Below are 22860 nucleotides of genomic sequence, written 5' to 3' on the forward strand. Positions count from 1 at the left end.
TTGGGTTTCATTTTGTGTAACATCAATTTATCTGACCGTTTCTGCTTGTCTCAGAAGTACATTAGTTATTGCAAATAAGGGAAACCATGAGACCTATCTTTCTTTGGGCTTGGCTTACTTTACTTAATATAACTTTTTCCAAGTCTTTCCATTTCCTAACAAATGGGGCAATGTCATTCTTTCTGATGGAGGCATAGAATTCCATTGTGTATATATACGATATTTTCTTCATCCATTCATATACTGAGGGGCATATGGGTTGGTTCCGTATCTTAGCTTTAGTAAATAATGCTGCAATAAACATAATTGTGCTGATACCTTTGTTTGTGATCATTTGGGTAAATGCCCAAAAGTGGGATTGCTGGGACATAGGGGAGTTATATGTGGAGTCATTTGAGAAAACTCCATACTGCTTTCCAAAGTGGTTGAACAAGTTTACACTCCCACCAACAATGCAGTAAGGTTCCCTACTGTCCACATCCCCTCGAGCATCTGTTGTTATTAGAATTCATGATTATAACCATTCTAACTCAGATGAGGTGGTATTTCAATGTTGTTTTGATTTGCATTTCTTTTATGGCTAGGGAGGTTGAACGTTTCGTCATGTGTCTATTGGCCATCCTTCTTTCCTCTTCAGAGAAGTTTCTCTTTAAGACCTTAGTTCATTATTTATTGGGCAGTTGTTTCTTTGAGGATTTGTTTTTGGGGGACTTAATTTTTTTGAGTTCCAGGTATATTTTGTCCGTTGTATGGCTAGTGAAGATCATCTCCCAATCCATGGGCTTTCTATTGATGTTCCTAGCTATGTCCTTTGCCATGCAGAAGCTGTGCAATTTCATGCAATCCTGCTGCGGACTGGGCTCTGTCGGGACGACTGAGGACACCTAGGGGAGGAACCTGGTATAGGATGGGGAGATGGCAAACAGACAAGTCACACACAATAGGAGTGGATGCTGAGTGTGATTTAATGCAGAGGATAACAAACTTTTATAGCAAGAGTCTCCATGAGAAAGGGCAAAAGGCTACACAATCTTGCTGCATGGCTTCATTTTTGGGTGGTCACCAGCTGGTCACCTGATAGGCACTTGTTTCCGGCTTATCTCTAAGAAATACAACAATTACGATGTTTGTCACCAATTAACCATTACCTATCTTTATAGAGGCCTTAACTTTCCCATAAGATCTTTCCTGTTTCTTCTTTAATAGTAAACCTCAAGGAGACCTAGATCTAGCAAGTCTCTTAGTAAATAAAAGAGAGTAGCAGGAAATTCTTTCTCCTAGATAGTTATCTCAGCAATTGCCATACATTCTTTCTGCTCTAGCTGAGCCTACAGCTTCTTGTAAGTCCCTTACAAACAATTCCTTCTGCTGAAGTGACTTCGTGAAACCCCCAATACTTTTATAATTACTTATGACTTGTCTACTGGCCTCCATAAGATGGGTTTCAGGGTAGCACTTAACTCTGGTGAGTTAGTCATATTTTTTAAGACACTCATAAGATATTGGAGTCATCAACACTCTTAAGAGAGAGCTTTGAATAAAGGAATGTTGACAATGAGTAAGTACAAAGAGCAGTAGAAGCAGTAAAAGATTAATAGGCACTCTTATGAGGAAAAGAAAGGCAGAAACACATCTTTCCCAGGGGTTTGTCAGCCTTTCCAGGAGTAGGCCTCCTAGAAGCCCTATTCTCCGAGGTAGACTTCAGTGAAGTCCCAAAACTCGGAGATAGGTCTCTGTAAAGCCCCATTCTCTGAGGTAGACTTCGGTGAAGTCCCAATACTCAGAGATAGGTCTCTGAAGCCCCTTTCTCAGCTCTGAAAGATGGTTTCCCATGCTAAGCAGACTCCACTGGAGTAGATGTGGCACAATCCCATTTGTCCAACCTTTCTTTAATTTGTTGTGTTTCTGGGTCTCTATTAAAATTTTTCGGCCTGTGCCAAGAAGACTTAGGGTATCTCCTATTCTACCCGGTAATGTTTTCAGGCTGTCTGCTTTGACTCCGTGGTCTTTGATCCATTTGGAGTTGATTCTGGTGCAGGGTGATATATAAGGATCTAGCTTTAGTTTACTACAAGTGATTAACCAATTTTGCCAGTGCCATTTACTGAAGAGGTTGTCTTTCTTCCATTCTATTTTTTTTAACTCCCTTATTGAACATTAGGGGGCTATAGATCTGTGTGTTCATTTCTGGGTTTTAAATTCTATTCCATTGGTCCTGAGGTCTTTTCATTTGCCAGTCCCAAGCTGTTTTGATTACTATGGCATTGTAGTTGAGTTAGAATTTTGGTATTGATATTACTCCAGCACTGTTCTTTCTGCTAAGGATCATTTTCGCTATTTGTTGTCTTTTACTGTTTCATATGAGTTTTTGGATTGCCTCTTCTATTTCCTTGAAAAATGAGGTTGGAATATTGATTGGTATTGCATAGAATTTGTAGATCACCTTGGGATGTATTGCCATTTTCACGATTGTGATCCATCCAGTCCAGAAGCATGGGAGGTTTATCCACTTTCTAAGTTCTGTTTTGATTTCCTTTTTCAGGTTTTTAAATTTTCATAATAGAGGTCCTTCACTTCTTCGGTTAATTCCTAGATAATGTATTTTTGGTGGCGCTATTATGAATGGAGTTGCCTTCATGATTTCACCAACGCTTTCCTCATTGTGGTCATACAGAAAAGCCATTGATTATTGCGGGTTAATTTTATATCCTGCTGCTTTGCAACAGTTTTGAATCAGCTTCAGTAATTTGGGAGTGGAGTCGTGGGATTCTTTAAATAGAAAATCATGTGGTCTGCAAAGAGGGAGAATTTTACTTCATCTTTCCCTATTTGGATCCCTTTTATGTTTTTTTTTTGGGCGGGGTCCAGTCATACGGCCTGAACAATGGGCCTGGGAACTGTCCCTCAACTCTTCAGCTCAAGGCTAGCCCTCTACCACTTGAGCCATTGTGCCACTGCCAGCTTTTTTCTTTTTGCCTATGTGGTGCTGAGGAATCAAACACAGGGCCTCAATAATGTTAGACAATCACTGTACCACAAAGCCACCTTTCCAGCCTCTCCCTTTTATGTTTGCATCATGTCTTATTGTTGTAGATAGACATTCTAATACTAAATTTAAGAGAAGTGTAGTGAGTGGACATCCTTGTAATGTTCCTGAGTTAAGAGGAAATGGCTTTAGGTTTTCACCATTAATTATAATGCTGGCTGTAGGTTTGTCATATAAAGCCTTTATTGTATTGAGGAATGTTCCCTGGATTCCTAATTTTTCCAGAAACTTCATCATAAAGGATTTGTTGGATTTGTCAAATGCTTATTCTGCATCTATTGAAATAACTATGTGGTTATCCTTGCCATTTGTTGATGTAATGAGTTATATTAATTGACTTGTGTATATTGATCAATATTTGCATCCCTGAAGTGAATCCTGTTTGATCGTGGTGTATGATATTTTGGATGAATTTTTGATGTCAACTGCTCAAAATTTTGTTGAGAAGTTTTGCATCAATGTTCATCAAAGAAATGAGCCCATAGTTGTCTTTCTATGATGAGTCCCTGCCTGGTTTTTGGATGAGGGCTATGATGGCTTCAAAGAATGATTTTTGTAGTGAACTTTCTCTTACAATTTCATTGAAGAGTTGGAGGAATGTTGATGTGAGCTCTGCTTTGAAGGCCATGTAGAATTCCGCTGTAAATCCATCTGGTCCTGGGCTTTTCTGAGATGGGAGGTCTCATTGCTGTTTCTATTTCAATGCTTAATATGGGCCAGTTAAAATTGTTTAACTCATCTTGGTTGATGTTTGGCATGTCAATATTTGCTAGGAAAAGATCTATTTCTTCCAAGTTCTCAAACTTATTAGCATAAAGGTTTGAGAAGTATTCCTTTTAATCTTCTGAATCTTGGTTTTTTCTGGGATGCTGTTTCCATTCTCATCTCTGAGTTTATTTATTTGGGTGTGTTCTCTTGTTTTTTTGATAAGATTTGCTAAGAATCTATAAATTTTGTTAATTTTTTGGAGAACAAACTCTTGTTTTGTTGATTCTTTCTATGTTTTTATTTTGGATTCTAATTCGTTTAATTCTGATGTAATTTTAATTATTTCTTTCCATCTACTGAATTGGGATTTATCTTGTTGCTCTTTTTCAAGGAGGTTCAGATATCTCACTAAATTGTTGGTTCCAGATCTCTCCAATTTATTGATTTAGTAATTAAGAGCTATAAAACACTCTGAATACTGCCTTTGCCGTGTCCAAGAGGAGCAAGTAATTTGTGTGTTCATTTTTATTTTTATTTTTTGGGGTTTTTTTGTGTCCGGTCTTGGGGCCTGAACTCTGGGTCTGGGTGCTGTCCCTCAGCTCTTCACCTCAAGGCTAGCGATCATAGCCCCACTTCTGGCTTTTTTTTCTTTTTGCTTATGTGGTGCTGGGGTTTTTTTGTGTCCGGTCGTGGGGCCTGAACTCTGGGTCTGGGTGCTGTCCCTCAGCTCTTCACCTCAAGGCTAGCGATCATAGCCCCACTTCTGGCTTTTTTTTCTTTTTGCTTATGTGGTGCTGGGGAATCGAACCCAGGGCCTCACGCATGCAAGGCAAGCGCTCTACCACTGAGCCACCTTCTCAGCCCCTCATTTTTGTTGAATATCATGAATATTTGAATTTCCTTTCTATGCTCTTCCATGACCCACTGGTGTTTCAACAGTGTGTTGTTCAGCCTCTATTTGTCACAGGACTTTTTGGTGCATTTTGGTGTTGAGTTCTAATTTTATTCCCTTGTGGTCTGAGAGAAGGCAATTTAAAACTATAATGTTTCTGAATTTGGACAAGTTTGATTTGTGACCTCAAATGGTGTATATTTTGTAAAATTTTCTGTGAGCTGATGGGGAAAACATGTATCTGATGCTACTGAGTGAAATATTTGGTAGATATCTGTTAAATTTAATTGATGCATGCAGGTGTTTAGATCTGCAGTTTCTCTGTTGAGTTTTTGCCGAGTTAATCTATCTAGTGTGGATAGTGGTGTGTTAAAGTCCCCTACAATTAATGTCTTTGGATCTATGTGAGCTTTGAGGGAAAGTAGTGTTTCTTGGATAAATCTGGGTGGTCTTTTGTTTGGAGAATAAATAGTTAGATTTGTAATATCCTCCTGAATGGGAAATCCCTTCATTAGTATAAAACGACATTCTTTATCTCTTTTCACTAATTTTAATTTGAAGTATATTTTATCTGATATTAGGATAGAAGCTCTCACTTGTTTATGGAGGCTATTTGCTTGGTAGATTTGTTACAGCCTTTCACTTTCAAAATGTGTTTGTTTTCATGGGAAAGTGTGACTCCTGAAGGCAGCAGATAAAAGGATCTTGCTTTTTAATCCAACTAGCCTTTTTACATGGCTTAATTGGAGAGTTAAGTCCATTAATGTTGAGAGTTAGGACTGAGAGGTGTTTGGGAGTTCCTGCCATGTTATCCACCTTCTGGGGGCTGCGGCAACTGGGTTCTTCCTATGGTTCTTGGATTCTCAGTTTGGGTGCTGTTTCTTGGCCTTTATTGTGATCTTGTTGGTTTTCTATTTGTAAGACATCTTTAAGTAGCTTTTGTAGGGCTACTTCTTGGGAGATATATTGTTTCAGATTTTCTTTGGTATGGAAGGTTTTTCTTTGACCTTCCATTATGAAGGAGAGTGTAGCTGGGTACAGTATTCTTGATTGATAGTTGTTTGTCTTTAGGGCATGGCATACATCATTCCAGGTTCTTCTTGCTTTAATTCTCTCTGCTGACAAATCTGAGGGGACTCTAATTGATTTCCTCTTATAGGTGATTGATCTTTTCTACTTGACAGTTTTATGGATCTTTTCCTTGGTCTGAATTGATACTGTGCAGATTATAATGCGACATTGCCATGTCCTGTTCTGGTCTGGTATATTTTGGGTTCTAAAAGCTTCTTCTATCTGAATAATCCTAACTTTTTGCATGTTTGGGAAGTTCTCTGCTAGGATCCTGTAAAACAAATGTTCTCGACCATTAACTTCTGTTTCTAGGTGCTCCTTTACAAACATTATCCTCATATTAGACCTACTGATGGTGTCTTCCAAATGTTGAATAGATCTATTCCATATTCCTTGGATTTGTCTTGGATAGTAGTATGTTATTTCTCTATTATATCAAGGCTGTCTTTAATCTCCAAGATTCTATCTTCTACATGGTTTAACCTACTGTCATGACTTTCTACTTTGTTTTTAATTTCTTTTCCTTCTAGTTGGTCGGCTTTAATGGCTTCAAATTCTTTGTTAGAGCTTTCTTTTAGATCTTTTATGAACTTCTATACTTCCTTAATTTGGTGTTCAGTGTTTATTCTCAAATGACTTAGTTGATTGTTTATGGTTTCCTTTGTTCCCCATTCCCTCTGCCAGGCTCTATTCAGGATTCCATTTGTGGTCTCCCTGAATTCTTTCAGCTGTCTCTTTATGGATTCCATTAATGTCTCTCTTGATCTTTGTGTATTCTCATTCCGCTCTCACAATTGCTGTATTACTCTTTGATCAGCTTCCTCATGTTCATGCAATTCCTGAAGTTCTCTTTGACTGTTCTCAACCTGCTTACACAATACCTGTGTTTCTCTTTTTCTGTTATCATCCTCCTCATGCAATTGCTGTGTTTCTCTTTGATTGTTGTCAGCCTGCTTATGCAATTCCTGTATTGCTCTTTGACTGTTCTAAACCTGCTCAAGCACTTCCTGTACCAATCTTTGAGTAGTTTCTGCACTCTCACGAGATTCCACTATTAATCTTTGGTTTACCTCTCTCTCTTTCCCTATCATGCTCACACTGAGTCCTTTGCAGGTTTTCAATCTTTTCATTCACCATTTTTACCAATATTGTTTGTACAGATTTTTGGGAACTGTCCTCTGGATTATTCACTAACTATTCTGTCAACTGTTTATCATGAGTGAGAGTCCAGATACCTGGACTTGCCATTTTTCTTCTGTTTTTCTGGCTTTTTCTGCTCATTTGGTATGAATGTAACACTAATTTTGTGCTAGAACATAATTTTAAGGCAAGCATCAACCAAAGTTTGGTAGTTGCACAGTCAAAAGGCTATAGACACAATCTAGTTCAACAGATACAATCTATTCAACATCAAACAACTATGGATTAATGGGCTAAGAATAGCAAAGAAAAAAATTGGCAAACCAGAAATTATTAGATGTAGGGAGAAATGTGGGGGAAAATAGGATTATAGGGTGGTGGTGAGGTAAGATGAGAGTGAATTTAACCAAGGCCTAATCTCAGAGAGGGAAATGGATTGGACAGAATGATAGGAGAGACATTAAGAAAAAAAAAAAACAAGAAAATATAGAAAAACAAAAATTTAAATTTAAAAAGATAAATACTTGGTTCCGGGCCCAGAAGGCCCGCGGGTCAGAGCTGTGCATTAACCCGGCTGGATGGAGGCGGAGGCGTTGGCCGCGTCCATGCCATCCCCAGGCGTCTCGACCGCCGTGTCTTTGGCCTTGGAGACGGCACGGTGGATGGAGGAAGCTATGCGCATGGCCAAAGACGCCCTTGAAAATAGCGAAGACCCTGTTGGCTATCTTATGGTCTACAACAATGAAATCGTGGGGAAGGGAAGAAATGAAGTGAATCAAACCAAAACTGCTACTCGACATGCAGAAATGGTGGCCATTGATCAAGTCCTAGATTGGTGTCAATGAAATGGCCAGAGTCCTTCTGCCGTGTTTGAACGTACCGTGTTGTATGTCACTGTGGAACCCTGCATTATGTGTGCAGCTGCTCTCCGCCTGATGAAAATCCCGCTGGTCGTCTACGGCTGTCAGAATGAACGATTTGGTGGCTGTGGCTCCGTTCTAAATGTTGCCTCTGCTGACTTACCAAATACGGGAAAACCATTTCAGCGCATCCCTGGATATCGGGCTGAGGAAGCTGTGGAACTGTTAAAGGCCTTCTACAAGCAAGAAAATCCTAATGCACCAAAATCAAAAGTTCGGAAGAAGGAATTTCAGAAATCCTGAACTTGTAATGAAAGACTAAAGCCCCATGGTGACCTGGATGGAATCCCCAGCCTGAAAAGCTGCTGGCATGGAGGGAGCATATATTATGTGTTGTTTGTTATTCTCCGGGAAGACGGAGAATAACATTTGCACTCTTAAGGGAACAAATTAGTGCTTTTTAAAAGGCTGACAATTGTAAACAACTATTAGCTTCTCCACAGCTGAAAGAACATTTTTATGAAGGGGGGGAAAACTAAAGTTTGAGGTTTTAGGAATTAGCAAACAGTACATGTCTTTAAGCCACAGCTTCAATCCATTCCAGCTGAGTGCAGGCTGGGATTTCAGTATCCATCCACACCCCATCACCTGCACTCATTTGGAATAGAAAGCCATGGTCACGTGTGTCCTTTACAACTGGCTTTTTGGAGGTGGAGTTGGATTTTCATTCTTTATAGCTGTTGTGGTCTCCCAGTGTATTGGCTGCGTGAGTGTGAGTGTGTTTGTGTGTGTGTTGGCTTTAGGGCTTGAACTCAACATGTTCTTACTCTCTGGCTTTTTTGCTCAAACTTGAGTCACACCTCCAGTCCTAGCTTTATGTTGGTTAACTGCAGATGAGTCTCACGGACTTTTCCCCCCAGCCTGGCTTCAAACTGTGACCCTCAGATCTCAGCATTTTTTAGTCGCTAGGATTACAGGTGTTATCCACCAGTGCTGGGCAAGTCTGGCTTTTTTCTACATTGTATATTATTTGTATACACTGTATACATGTTATTGTGAAATCTATTGATTTTATTAAATACATAGAAAAAATGTTTTTAAACAAGTGCCTAAGGGTCATTTAAAAATTGTACCATGTTGCTATAATAGAATCTTAAGATATTTCTGTTTTTAAGGGGCAAAGCATTAAAGGACAATAACATAAATAAGACAGTTCTTTGGTTCCCTGAACCAAAACAGGGTCTTCTGCCTCAGCGAGATTATATTCTCACAAGGAGAGATGGATGAAAAAAACGTAGTTATATACTGGAGGGTGAAGAGTTCCAACAACAGCTGGGCATAGTGATACACATCTGTAACCCCATCATTTGGAAGGCAGAGGGAGTTCAACAAGACACTGTCAAAGCAAAAAGTTACAGCGAAATTAAAAAGGAACAAGATGAAGAATGCCCACTGGTGTGAATGCCAGTTGCAAAATTAAGTAGCATGATACATTTAATCCGAAATCAGCTGTTCCTCATTTGAAAATACAGGTTATAACTCTTAAATTTAATACCTAAAATTTGAAACTGCACAGGAAAGAATATCCACAACAAAACTTTCAGTGTTACTGGGTGCAAGAAGTGTCCTGAAGTTTAGCAGAGCTGCCCTAGGTGCAGTATACGTCTCTTCCCAGAAGGGGGCCTCAGCGTTCCACCAGAAGCCTAGTGCCAGACCCCAGAGGACTGCTCCTCAGATGGGTTCATTTCTTCAGTGGATTCATTTCCTTGATACAAAGCATCTGTATTTGTTGCTTCTGCCATTTGAGCAACGTCTCCAACTTGTTTGTTTTGAATTACTTTACAGACTGGAATGAAATTGTGGTGGAAGTATTTTTATATTGCTGAGAGTAGCAGCTAATCACAGTTACATGCTTCGAAGGACTTATAATTGCTTGGTTTTGCGTGTGCTGTTTTTAACCGCATTTGAGACATTTTATGAGGAAGGATATGCATGGTTTCAAATCTACAACAATGATGCATGAACCTTCAATTTTATCTACTCTAAAATTTGTCTTCTCATTAAATGTTAGTGCCATGAAAAAAAAAGATAAATACTTAAAAATTATGTAAGTTTATAGATGATATTGAGACATCTATCGAACATTTCACCCAGCAGCATCAGAATACACGTTTTTCTCAGTAGCACATGGAACATTTTCTAAAATAGACCACATTTTAGGCCACAAAGCAAAATTGTCTAAATACAGAAACATTGAAGTTATATCTTGCACTCTCTCAGACCACAAGGGAATAAAATTAGAACTCAACACCGAAAGCCACCAAAGAAAGTCTGGTAACACATGGAGGCTGAACAACACACTGCTGAATCACGAGTGGGTCATTGAGATTAGAAAGGGAATTCAAATGTTCATGCTATTCAACAAAAATGAGCACACAAATTACCAGCTCCTCTGGGACACAGCCAAGGCAGTACTCAGAGGCAAGTTTATAGCTCTAAGCTCCTATATCAACAAATAGGAGAAAACTGAAAACAACAATTTAATGACACATCTAAACCTCCTTGAAAAAGAGCAGCAAGATAAGGCCCAATACAATAGACGGAGAGAAATAATTAAAATTAAATCAGAATTAAATGAATTAGAATCCAAAACAACTATAGAAACAATCAACAAAACAAAGGGGTGGTTCTTCAAGAAAATTAACAAAATTGACAGACTTTTAGAAAATCTCAGGAGAAAAAGAAGAGATCACACCCAAGTAAATAAACTCAAAGATGAGAATGGAAACATCACCTTAAAAACAACCAAGATTCAGAACATTATAAGGGAATACTTCTCAAAACTTTATGCTAGTAAGTTTGAGAACTTGGCAGAAATGCACCTTATCTTAGCAAATATTGACATGCCAAAACTAAACCAAGATGAGTTAAACCATCTTCACAGGCCCTTATCAAGCATTGAAATACAAAGAGCAATAAGAGATCTCCCAGCTAAGAAAGTCCAAGACCAGATGGTTTTACAGCAGAATTTTACAAGGACTTCAAAGCAGAGCTCACACCAATACTCCTCCAACTCTTCAATGAAATTGAAAGAGAAAGTTCACTACCAAAAACATTCTATGAAGCCATCATAACCCTCATCCCAAAATCAGGCAGGGACTCATCAAAGAAAGAGAACTATAGACCCATTTCTTTGATGAACATTGATGCAAAACTTCTCAACAAAATTTTGGCCAATCGACTTCAACAATTCACCCAAAAAATCATACAACACGATCAAACAGGATTCATTTCAGGGTGCAAACTGGTACAATATACGCAAATCAATTAATATTATTCATCACATAAACAGGAGCAAGAATAAGAACCAAATGGTTATTTCAATATATGAAGTAAAAGCATTCAACAAGATGCAACACACCTTTATGATGAAGGTTCTGGAAAAACTAGGAATCCATGGAACATTCCTCAATACAATAAAGGCTGTTTATGACAAACCTACAGCCACCATTATACTTAATGGTGAAAAACTAAAGCCATTTCCTGTTAACTCAAGAACAAGACAAGGATGTCCACTCTCTCCACTTCTCTTCATCTAGTATTAGAATGCCTAGCTACAGCAATAAGACAAGATGCGAACATAAAGGGGATCCAAATAGGGAAAGAAGAAATAAAACTCTCCCTCTTTGCAGATGACATGATCTTGTATTTAAAGAATCCCATACACTCCACTCCCAAATTACTCAAGCTGATTCAAAACTTTGGCAAAGTAGCAGGTTATAAAATTAACCCCCCAAAATCAACGGCTTTTTTTGTATGCCAACAATGAGAAAAGTGTGGTTGAAATTAGGAAAGGAACTCCATTTATAATAGCCCCCCAAAAAATAAAATACCTAGGAATTAACTTACCCAAAGAAGTAAAGGACCTCTATGATGAAAACTTAAAAATCCTGAAAAAGGAAATCAACACAGAACTTAGAAAATGGCAAAACCTCCCATGCTCCTGGATTGGGAAGATTAACATCGTGAAAATGGCAATACTTCCCAAGGCTATCTACAAATTCAATGTGATACCTATCAAAATTCCAACCTCATTCCTCAAGGAAATAGAAGAGGCAATTCAAAAATTCATATGGAACAATAAAAGACCCTGAATAGCAAAAACGCTCCTCAACGGAAAGAACACTGCTGGAGGAATATCAATACCAAATTTCAAAGTCTACTATAAAGCCATAGTAACCAATACACTTTGGTACTGGCACAAGAACAGACCTCAGGAACAATGGAATACAATTGAAAACCCAGAAATGAACCTACAGACCTGTAGCCATCTAATCTTCGATAAGGGAGCTAAAATAATAGAATGGAAGAAAGGCAGCCTCTTCAGTAAATGGTGCTGGTGAAATTGGTTAACTACTTGTAGAAAACTGAAGCTAGAACCTTATATATCACCCTGCACCAGAATCAACTCCAAATGGATCAAAGACCTTGAACTCAAAGCAGACACCCTGAAAACATTACAGGATGGAATAGGAGAAACCCTAGGTCTCCTTGGCTCAGGCCGAAATTTTCTGAATAGAGACCCGGAAACACAGCAAATCAAAGAAAGGTTGGACAAATGGGATTTCGTGAAGTTCCAGAGCATCTGCATGGCAAAGTACATAACTGGCAAGATCAATAGAAAGCCCACGGATTGGGAGAAGATCTTCACTAGCCATACAACGGACAAGGGTCTCATCTCTAAAATATACTTGGAACTCAAAAAATTAAATCCCCCAACAACAAATCCTCAAAGAAACAACTGCCCAATAAATAAGTGGGCTAAAGACTTAAAGAGAATTGGGTGGGAGGGAGGGGGGAGGCTGGGAAGGGAGGTGAAGGGTAAACAAAGGAGGAGGCTGCAATGCTTGGTAAGAAATGTATGCATTATCCTGCCCATGTAATTGTAACCCCTCTGTACAGTATGTTCTCAAATAAAATAAAATAAAATTTAAAAAAAAAAAAAAAGACTTAAAGAGAAACTTCTCTGAAGAAGAAAGAAGGATGGCCAATAGACACATGAAGAAATGCTCAACCTCCCTAGCCATAAAAGAAATGCAAATCAAAACAACATTGAGATAACACCTCACTCCAGTTAGAATGGCAAAAATCAAGAACTCTAAAAACAACAGATGCTGGAGGGGATGTGGACAGAAGGGAACCTTACTTCATTGTTGGTGCGAGTGTAAACCTTTTCAACCACTTTGAAAAGCAGTATGGATGTTTCTCAAAAGACGTCACATAGAGCTCCCCTATGACCCAGCAATCCCACTTTTGGGCATTTACCCAAATGTTTACAAACAAGACCACACTAAAGATACCAGCACAACTATGTTTATTGCAGCATTATTTACCATAGCTAAGATATGGAACCAACCCAGAAGCCCGTCAGTAGATGAATGGATCAAGAAAATGTGGTATATATAAACAAAATATATACACAAAAAATTCTATGCCTCCATCAGAAAGAATGACATTGCCCCATTTGTTAGGAAATGGAAAGGCTTGGAAAAAATTATATTAAGTGAAGTAAGCCAATCCCAAAGACACATAGATCCCATGGTTTCCCTCATTTGCAATATCTAGTATAGGTATGAGTCAAGCAGAAAAGGTCAGATAATATAATGTTAGGAAAATGAACCCTTAGATATGTATTTATTTTTTTTTCTTTCATGCATTTGTTTCTAACACATTTATAAAATTATTTCTTTGTTTCTTTGTATGTCCCTCCCCCACAATATAACCCCTGCTTTCACTATATTTGATGTATGTATAATTTATGGAGGAGATGGGGAAAAACAAGTCATTTAAGGATACAGGTGGACCGATTGCAACAATGAGAAGTACAAGTTGTCATGTCGAAAACGAACTTTACAACTTTTGTGTGGGCGGGAGGTGGAGGGAAGATTGGGTGGGTGGACGGGGGAGGCTGGGAAGGGATGTGAAGGGTAAACAAAGGAGGAGTCTGCAATGCTTGATAAGAAATGTACTCATTATCTTGTCCATGTAATTTTAACCCCTCTTTACAGTATGTTCACAAAAAATAAAAATAAAAAAATTTAAAATAATTTAATCCTAAGAGATTGTGAATTGATTACTAAATTGTTGCATGAAGTGTGTACACAATGGGGGATAAGGTCTAATAATCGACGATGGGTAAATATCTGAGGATGATCAGAACAGCAGTTAATTCTCACCAAAAAGAAAGAGAAAAAATTGAAAAGATAAAAATAAAAAGGACCAAAAGATCAGAAGAGATAAAACACCCACACGCATACACACACACACACACACACACACACACACACACACACATCGATAATAAAAATTATGAAAGGAAGAAAAGATTAATAGAAAACAATTTTTGAAAAAAATTAAAAATTAAGAAAAGGTACAAAGAAGAGTTCTTTGATTTTTTTGAGGGGGATGGGGAAGGGGGTAGAATGGGAAGATCCTGCATCTCCCCCGTGTCCATAACCAATCTCTTGGTGGAGTCTCTGGTCTGCTTGTGGTGTTTATTTTTTCTGTGGTTTGATTAGTTTCTTAAGTGAGTTTGAGCCGGCAGAAAAATGCTCTGCATTACCCAGGATTTTGTGATCCTCCTCCCATTCTACTTCAGTGGGAGGGAGATCTGCTTTGAGTATCACGAAAGAGGGAGATGGCTGTTTCCTCTAGTTTGGAGATGCTGTTTTTAGGCTAGGTTCTGGGTAAAGTTGAGGTCTTTCAGCAAACAGTAGCTTTTCCCTGAGGGAATAGCTCCTGGGACATTCACAGAGCCCATCCTGGAGCCATTCTCAGGTTTTTGATTACTGAATTTCAATTGATTGTCTATGCTGCTGTATGGAGAGGCAGCCTCTGGCTCAGTTTACCCAGAGAAGAAAGTCACTCCTCCAATGGTGAGGCTTCCTTGCCTGGGCTGGTTGACTTTCCTTTGGGGGGAAATGAGCCAGGCAGTTCAAGTCAGGTTTCTGTGACCTCCTAAATGACTCTTGTTTTCTTCCAAGGCCTGAGTTGGAGATAGCTGTTCAAATGGTCCTTTTTTAATATCAAAGATGGAGATCTCTGATGGTGGTGGCAGGGAGGGGTGGCCTTCCCTCCTCTGCTCCCTTAGAGTGAGGATGTCAGGCTTCTACCCACTCCGGAGTCTTTGGTCCTGGGCTGTGTCTGGCCTGCGATCTGCCGGATGAAGATATCTGCTCCTCCTCAGTTCTTACTGGTGTTGAGTAAAATCTGCTTGCCTGCCACATCTGGCATCTTTTCCCAAGACTCTCTGTGCTATAGGTATGGAGGCTATGGGCTATGGCCACCGCTGCTGCTGCTGCCGAAGCCACCACAGTTGCGCCTACCAGCAAGTGCTCAGATTTGTCTCCTTGCTTTGATTTTCCCTCTATGGCCACTCTCTGTACTCTGATGGAACATTTGGTGTGGTTCTCTAGCCTAGGACTGTTCACTTGATCACTAAAACTGCTTTGTATGCCAGAGATTGTTTAGCCTCCAGCTTCTCCTCCGCCATATTCATCTGAACATATTTTTTGCCTCTTATTGAAGTGTATCTGATATTTTCATGTAGGGTTCTCCAAATATAATATTAATTCATTCATTTCATTAGGACAATTTCAGTCGATTTATTATCCCTTATAATAATGAGAGCATGCTGTGTCAGACTCCTATCAATATGACAAAATACTTCATAAAATTAATTAAAAGGAGGAAAGTTTTATCTTGGCTTCTGATTTTATACATTTCAATTTACATTTCTTATCCTCATTGCTCAGGAACATGTGATGGCCTTTTTGTATTCATGGAAGCCAGGAAGTAAAGAAGAGGAGGAATGGGAGTGGGAAAGGGAGAAAAAGGATGAGAGGAAGAGGGAGAGGGAGAAAGAAAAGGAGAAGGAGAAGTAAAAGAAGGAAGAGGAAGAAAGGACTTTGATCTTAACATCCTCTTTGATTTCAAGTTCTCAGTGACCTAATCTCTTCAACTATGCCCACTTGCAAGGGTTCTCCTATTTATGGCAACGTAGTGAAAGCTAATTATCAATCACAATCCTTTATGATTTCAGATTTAATTTCTAGTGTAGTGGGTAGATCTTTCTATACAATTGTGATAACTTCTGTTCCTAAATATCAGAGATGCTATTTGGCATAGCAGTGATTTGGTTATACCATTGCTGGAGAGATGAATGAAATATTTTGAATGCAAATACATTTTATTTAGCAGATGCAGAAGCTTCAAGAGGTTTCATGTTGTGATCTTCAAAAATGACTATTTCATCTAACTCATAATGACATGAATTTTTCATAATTTTATAGCATTTCCATTCAAGTATTTATTATTTATAAAGAGGTTCTTTCCTTCAAGTTGAAGGAAAAATAATCATTTATCTTAATTATTCTATAGAGTGTAGGTATAATATGAATTTCTTACCATTCAAAAATAACTTATATTCAAGTCTATAGGAATAATTGGATAAGTGATGGAATATCTTGCTTTAGTTATCTTATACTGAGATTGATTCAATTTGTAAAAATAACTGTTGACATAAAATAAATGAAATTCACTGTTTCTGTAAAAGAACTAGGTAATCAAATATCAGAAATATATGACCAGTAACTAAGATTTTTAAATAATCAAAAAATGTATGAAGCTACATTTTTGTGTCAAAAACTTTTAGGTTAAAATTAAGAGAAAATCATGTGACCACATTAGATAATATTTAATTTAATGAAAAATTGCTTCATTCAGCCTGATAGAGCCTATTGCCTTTAGCTTACATGAGAAATTTGATTAGTGATCCCTTTTTTGCTATTGAATAATAGAGTATTTCAATTTGTCCAAAGATTCTGTCATTTAAATCTTTGAGTGCATATTTTTTCAAAAAATTGAAAACTTTTTCACAGTACAGGTTCAGGTTTAATAACTAAATAAATATCTATGTTATTTGTTAAATTGATCCTCTAGCATTCAAATAATATGAAATTTATTGTATTCTTGGATATATGAAATCTGTGATACATATGGGTGTCTAAGCTTGTAATCCTGGCTACTCAGGAGGCTGGAGTTCAAAGCCAGCCTTGGCAAGAAAGTTTGTGAGACACATCTCAATTAATCACACACACATCACAACACCCACACACACCTGCACCCACCCACCCCCACACACACACAAAGCCAGAAATAGAATTGTGGCTCAAATGATAGAGCAATATCCTTGAGGGAAATAAAAACAACTAGGGGACAGGTCTTGAGTTAAAATCACAGGAACAACACAGAAACACACACACAATATATGTCTAAATGCTTATTTTAGTTTGAAGAAATAAACAATATCAGGAACAGTAATATTTGTTACATATCTTGCAACATTTGTGAAGTTGTTTTTAGTACAATATGTCTTAAGATATAATATAGGTGATTAAAATTAATATCAATCTAGTTAATATTTATAATTACTCATAACACCTTAGAGTACAGCAGTTCGTATTTTTCTATAAACATAAAAAATATTCTGAGTAAAAGAAAGAAAAGAAGATTGGAAGAATAGTAGAAAGAAAGAAAGGAAAAAAAGAAAGAAAGAAGAAAAAGGCAAGAAAGGAAAGAAGAAGGAAAGAGAGAAAGAGAGAGAGGTAGGGATGTAGGGAAGGAAGGAGGAAGGACAGAAGAAAGGAAGGATGGAAAATAGGAAGGAAGGAGGGAATGAAGGAACAAAGGAAGGAAGGGTGGGAGAAAGGAAGGGACAAACAATTTAATTTATAAAATCTATTTAGCCCAACATAAACTTCATGTAATTAATCCTTTAGTAAGTTCAAGTTTGCAATTTTCACTTCTTTGTATGTTCTCTATGCATGAATGAAACCAACAAATGAAGGATCATATATAACCAGGTGAATATGTTTGCATCTGTAGTAATATGTATGCAAATCTTTTTCTCATTTTCTATACATCATCAAATAACTATTTGCATACCATTTACACTTAGTTATAAATATTCTAAAAACTGATTAAACCAAAGGATGTCAATATATTATATAATATGAATACAAGTATTTATAGTGCTATTAATATTACAGTCTTCATGCTATATTAATTATAAAAATTTTATTATATATTTTATCAGAGAATTTAGCATCCTCTGATTTTGGTGTCTGTTTGAGTCCTACAAGCAAGCCATGATTTAAATCAAAGGAGATCTGTATTTGTTGGCACAATCGAATATTTCTGAAAGCGATTAACTCATCAGAGCTTGTTCAAATACATCAGAAGGGCCGTAGATAGGCTGTACCACGTTTACATGATTACCTATGATGTGATTCAAGAGCCACTGAACAATCATACTTCACTTTGCCATCACTATAATTATTCCCATTGCAAGAAGAATCATTCACATAAGTCACATGATATAAACTTGTCCTTAAGTTATTATTTCTATGAAATAATATCTAAAGGATACACTACACTGAGTTAAAGAAAAAATTGCAAAGTGTATTGGACGTTGTAACTCCTTTCATATGCACATGTGGAAATTCTATTCCCCCGTCTGGTGACTTTAGAATCAACCTTTCAGAGATGGCATTACAATAATGATCCTGATAAAAGAAGCCCAATATAACTACTCTGCCATATGAATGTCCAGCAAATAGATTGTGATGAACCAGAAAGGGACCCCCAAAAGACAAGGAATTGCTTTGAACAAGCATTTTTATAATCAATGCTTAAGCTTCTAGCATATGGGTAATAAAGTTCTGTTGTTTTTAAGCCACTTACTTTGAAGTATTCTCTTATAACAGCCCAATTGCTGACAAAAGGCAAAGCAGTTTTGAGTTAATATCACAAATTATGATAAAAAAAGACAGGTGCATAGTAAAGGAGACCTATCTCAGCCATTCAGAGATTAGAAATGTGGAGAAATAACCTCATTTATGTAGGTTAAACATGGAAGAGAGAATGTGGTTAGCCCAAAGCCAAATGCCAAAGGCAGAGAAATTTAACAAAATACCATGAAGTTGAAACAAGTCTTAAAAGGGAGATCTGGGCTTAAAGGGAGTAGGGCACTTCTGCCCTAATGGAAATGGTGGACTAATACAGTCATATCACTCAATGTACATATGTGAGAATATAAGTAAGATACTTGAAGGGATAGGTGGTGTTGGGGTAAGGGAAGGAAGAAAAGTGGAAAGATTTCAATGTTCCAGATGTATTGTACATTGAAATGCACATATACTCTATTAAACACTGACATGATGAAGCAAAACCCCTTTGCACAACTTGATAAAGATTAAAACAAATTTGAAGTTTTAATATTAAGAGACAAGAATCATAAACGTTTAGAAATAAATAAGAGGATAGCATTGACATATTGTTATGGCTTGTGTTTCTTTCAATATACAAAAATTTATGTGTCAAGTCTGCTGCAAATGTAAATTTTATTTTGCCAATTCTTTTTGCAAATTGCTTAAAATATAGAGAACCAAATTCCACAACCCCTTCCCTTCCAATAAAAAAAAATCTTATAGACCTTTAGGTTTCTCAGTTGTTTCTAAATATCTTAATGTGATGCATTGGAACCAATTTCATTCTACATTTAATTTTAATTTTTAAAACACTAAATTCTTCTAAAATCCTCTCACTCGGACATAGGTATGTATAGATAACTGACGTGGGCAGAATCAGAATTATTCAGAAGGCTGTAAATGGATGCTTATCTAATTTTCTCTCTTCTTGATCATAGAAAACAGACTACCCTTGTTAGGAAAATGAGGGAGAATGGAAAAGAAATAGGCCGAACTCCATCATCAACAGGTGAGGACTGTTTATTGATGAACAGCGAGGGCCACAGCCCTTCCAGCAGGTTTGGAGGTTGTGTGAGGGAGCTGGGACAGGATCGGGTTTTTATAGGAAGTCTGAGCAAGGAGGTAGAGGTTAATGGAAAGCCCCTAGCTCAAGGAAGGTGTGGGCCCACAATGGGATGTTTACAGCTGGGTTAGGTGGATTGCCCTGCCTGCACTTCAAAGGAGTTCACATATACCTGGGTTTTGCCTGCAGTCTATATGGGCCTAGGATAGTAGGGTGGGGGTCAATTCTTCATATTCCATCTTCAGATACATAAAAGGATAGGGCCAAGAGGGGAGAGGCAAGTTCTTCATATAGGATCTTTAGATACATAAAAAGAACTGGGCTGATAGAGGATTAACATGGAGTTATGAGAACAAAGCAGATTCCAATCATTTTGAAACCTGGAGTATAAAAGGTGGAGTATAAAAAGGGGTCTTTTCTGGCTGACTTCAGCTGGCATGGGGGTGTCGAGGAGTCACTAGGGCTGGGGTCTTCAGGTCCATGTCTGTGCTCGGTCCAAGGCAGTGTAAGCAAAGCCTCTGGTTGCCTGCAGTAATAGGATGGCCTTGACGTGGTCCCAGGTCTTGAGTCAGGGCTATTATCCTGTTAGAGAGAAACTTGAAAATGCTGAGATCAACCAAAAGGCTGACTGGTTGATATGAGTTACATAGGAAAACACACCCAGGGCACAAACCAGAAAAGTTCCATTTGGATCATGAGCCCATAGCCAGTCAGAAACTAGGGCTGGATTGGAGTAGTTAAGGTAAAGGGCCTGGTGAGAGACTTTGATCATTTCCTATAAATAGCTGGTAACAAAGGCAAGAATGTAAATTCTTGTCCAGTTAGAAGTTAGACAGATATGGACATTAGATGGACAAGCTTCTCAACTTGTTTCTATTGACCTCCTGGCTCTGGTTAATTTTGAAAGGACAGGCACAAAGTGCCTGATGTGACATCATCTCCTCTTATGCTTTTCTGCCTTGTCCTGGAATCTAGCTGCTTGTGGCTAGGATATGGGCTTTGAACTCAAGGCCTGAGCACTTTCCCTGAGCACTTCTGCTCAAGGCTAGCATCCTACCACTTTGAGTCACAGGGCCACATTTAGCATTTGGATGGTTAATTTTTGAGCCAGCTTCCAGCCTGGCTCTTTGCTGGTTGTATAGGAATAGAGTCTCAGGGATTTTTTGCCTGGGCTGGCTTTGAACTGCAATCTTTGCCACAAAAACACTTTATAATTTCCAATCAAAGTAACAAGGAGATCAGTGGGAACAAGTAGAGCTTATGTGCACCCTGTCAAAAATTGATCAACAAATACTTGCCAGAACTCTGCAATGACACAACTCAATAGCTAGGATGAGGGTTTGAGTATAGCTTGGCTGCCTGGGAAACCTTATAACCAAAGTGTGTAAGAGGCTCTCCTGGCCTATACATGTATTAATAGCATTACAACATAGCTGGCTTTTTCAGGTCAGGCTGGGTAAGGTTTATAGAGAGTGTCCCACAAGAGTCTAGTTTTTGTAAATCTAAAGGAGTCTTTTACCAAGAATCAGCTGTGTGTGATCGAGTCAGGCAGGAGTCCAGTATACCATGGAGGTGGTAGCATGCTTCAGGCAGGATCTTGGCTAGACTGCATCCCTCGGATGAATGGTTAATTACTTACAACATTATACACAGACTGGCTAAAGACACTTGACTTTAGATGGATATAGAGAATAACATGCTAGTTTTAATGTTAAATCACAGCCAATAATTACATACAAACTTTACTCATAAGCTGTCTTTTAAGGCATACTCATACCATCTCCTACATACTCGAACATTCTGAGGACAGAAACAGATATGTGGAACAAATATTTTAAGACAATTCTTACCTTCTTACTGGTGTTTTTCATGACAGCTGGTTAGTAGATGAGCTGGGTCTCATTCCTTTTATACTACCCTTGATAAAAATGTTTTCTTTTAACAAACAGCACATTTGATAGGAAATATCTGTATCAAGAAATAGAAGAAGATAACTTTTTACACAGGTTTTATGTATTATAATAAGATTATGCTGAACATGTTCACACACTTATACTTAAACCAAAGTTTTAAGGTGCACTTAAGTTTTTAAAAAAATGAAAACCAACCATATGGGTTTTTTTTGAATTCCAGTGGCAAAGTGATATTGTTTTGCCCAATATGATAAAAACACGTGTCAATGTCAGAAAAGTATGCAATACCAAACAATATGCAAGGCAAATTTTGACAAACAGAATTTCCACCCTTAAACAAACATTAATAACAAGAGCAGAAAATCTTTAAATCGATTTTGGTGATGAGGCATAATGTATGATTTAAATATTTTAACCCCTAGAAGAGTGAAGAGGAGAGTGGAGTAAGGTTGGTGGAAGAGTGGAGGTTGTAGAAAAATCCATTATGTGATCTTTGTCTCTTTCTAGCTGTCAGCTTCCAGGGCATGTAGAGAGAATTGGGGGAGAGGGTGGCTGAACAGCCACTGTAAGGAGAAGAAATAACACTTTTAACATGAAGACATTTAAAGGGATGATGTGGCATAATGAAGGTGCTGAAAAGTGAGTGTTTGAGTGAGTGGATAGAGAGAGTTATTGGAAGATGTGAGAGGGAGGGATTTCTCTTCTGCAGTCTCCTAGAGAAGAAATTAAGAATAAAGATTTTGATGTGAGTGGACTCAGGAAAGAGAAAAGGATTGGATTATTGTCTAAGTCCAAAAAGAAAAAGAACTGATTTGTTTCTTTTATGGGATTTCAGTGTGATAAAGGGAGAGAGCCGTAAAAGAGAGAGGCTGTCCTCAGTGTTTTTGACACCCATACACTTTCAGTGACAGGTTAACGAAAGTTCCAGAGCAGAGGCCTATTTATTTAGGGTCTGGAAGGGAAGAAGGTGTATTAGCCATAGAACAGGATTGTGAAGTGTATAAGTATGGAGGGGTTTGTGTAGAGGGATTTTTAACAGGGCTGTTAGCTTGTTGTTTTATCTTTTTTATTGGTCCGGTCGTGGAGCCTGAACTCTGGGGTTGGGAATTGTCCCTCAGCTCTTCAGCTCAAGGCTAGTGCTCTACCACTTGAGCCACAGTGCCACTTCCGGCTTTTTTCTTTTTGCTTATTTGGTGCTGAGGAGTTGAACTCAGGGCCTCAGGCATGCAAGGGAAGCACTGTACCACTGAGCCACCTTCCCAGCCCTTGCTGTTTTATCTTTGGAGGCCTATGCCCATCCTCACCTTGTGTCAGCTACACAGGTAGGCAGACAGGAAA

At 38.2% G+C, this 22860-nt stretch overlaps 1 pseudogene; it reads left to right on the forward strand.

Annotated features, from left to right (window-relative positions):
- Positions 1-7585: 7585 nt before the first annotated feature.
- LOC122100628 lies at positions 7586-8020 on the forward strand (annotated as a pseudogene).
- Positions 8021-22860: the final 14840 nt, after the last annotated feature.

The sequence above is a fragment of the Dipodomys spectabilis genome, unplaced genomic scaffold, assembly GCF_019054845.1.
Source record: "Dipodomys spectabilis isolate Male_0828 unplaced genomic scaffold, ASM1905484v1 ptg000590l, whole genome shotgun sequence".
Taxonomy (NCBI): Eukaryota; Metazoa; Chordata; class Mammalia; order Rodentia; family Heteromyidae; genus Dipodomys; species Dipodomys spectabilis.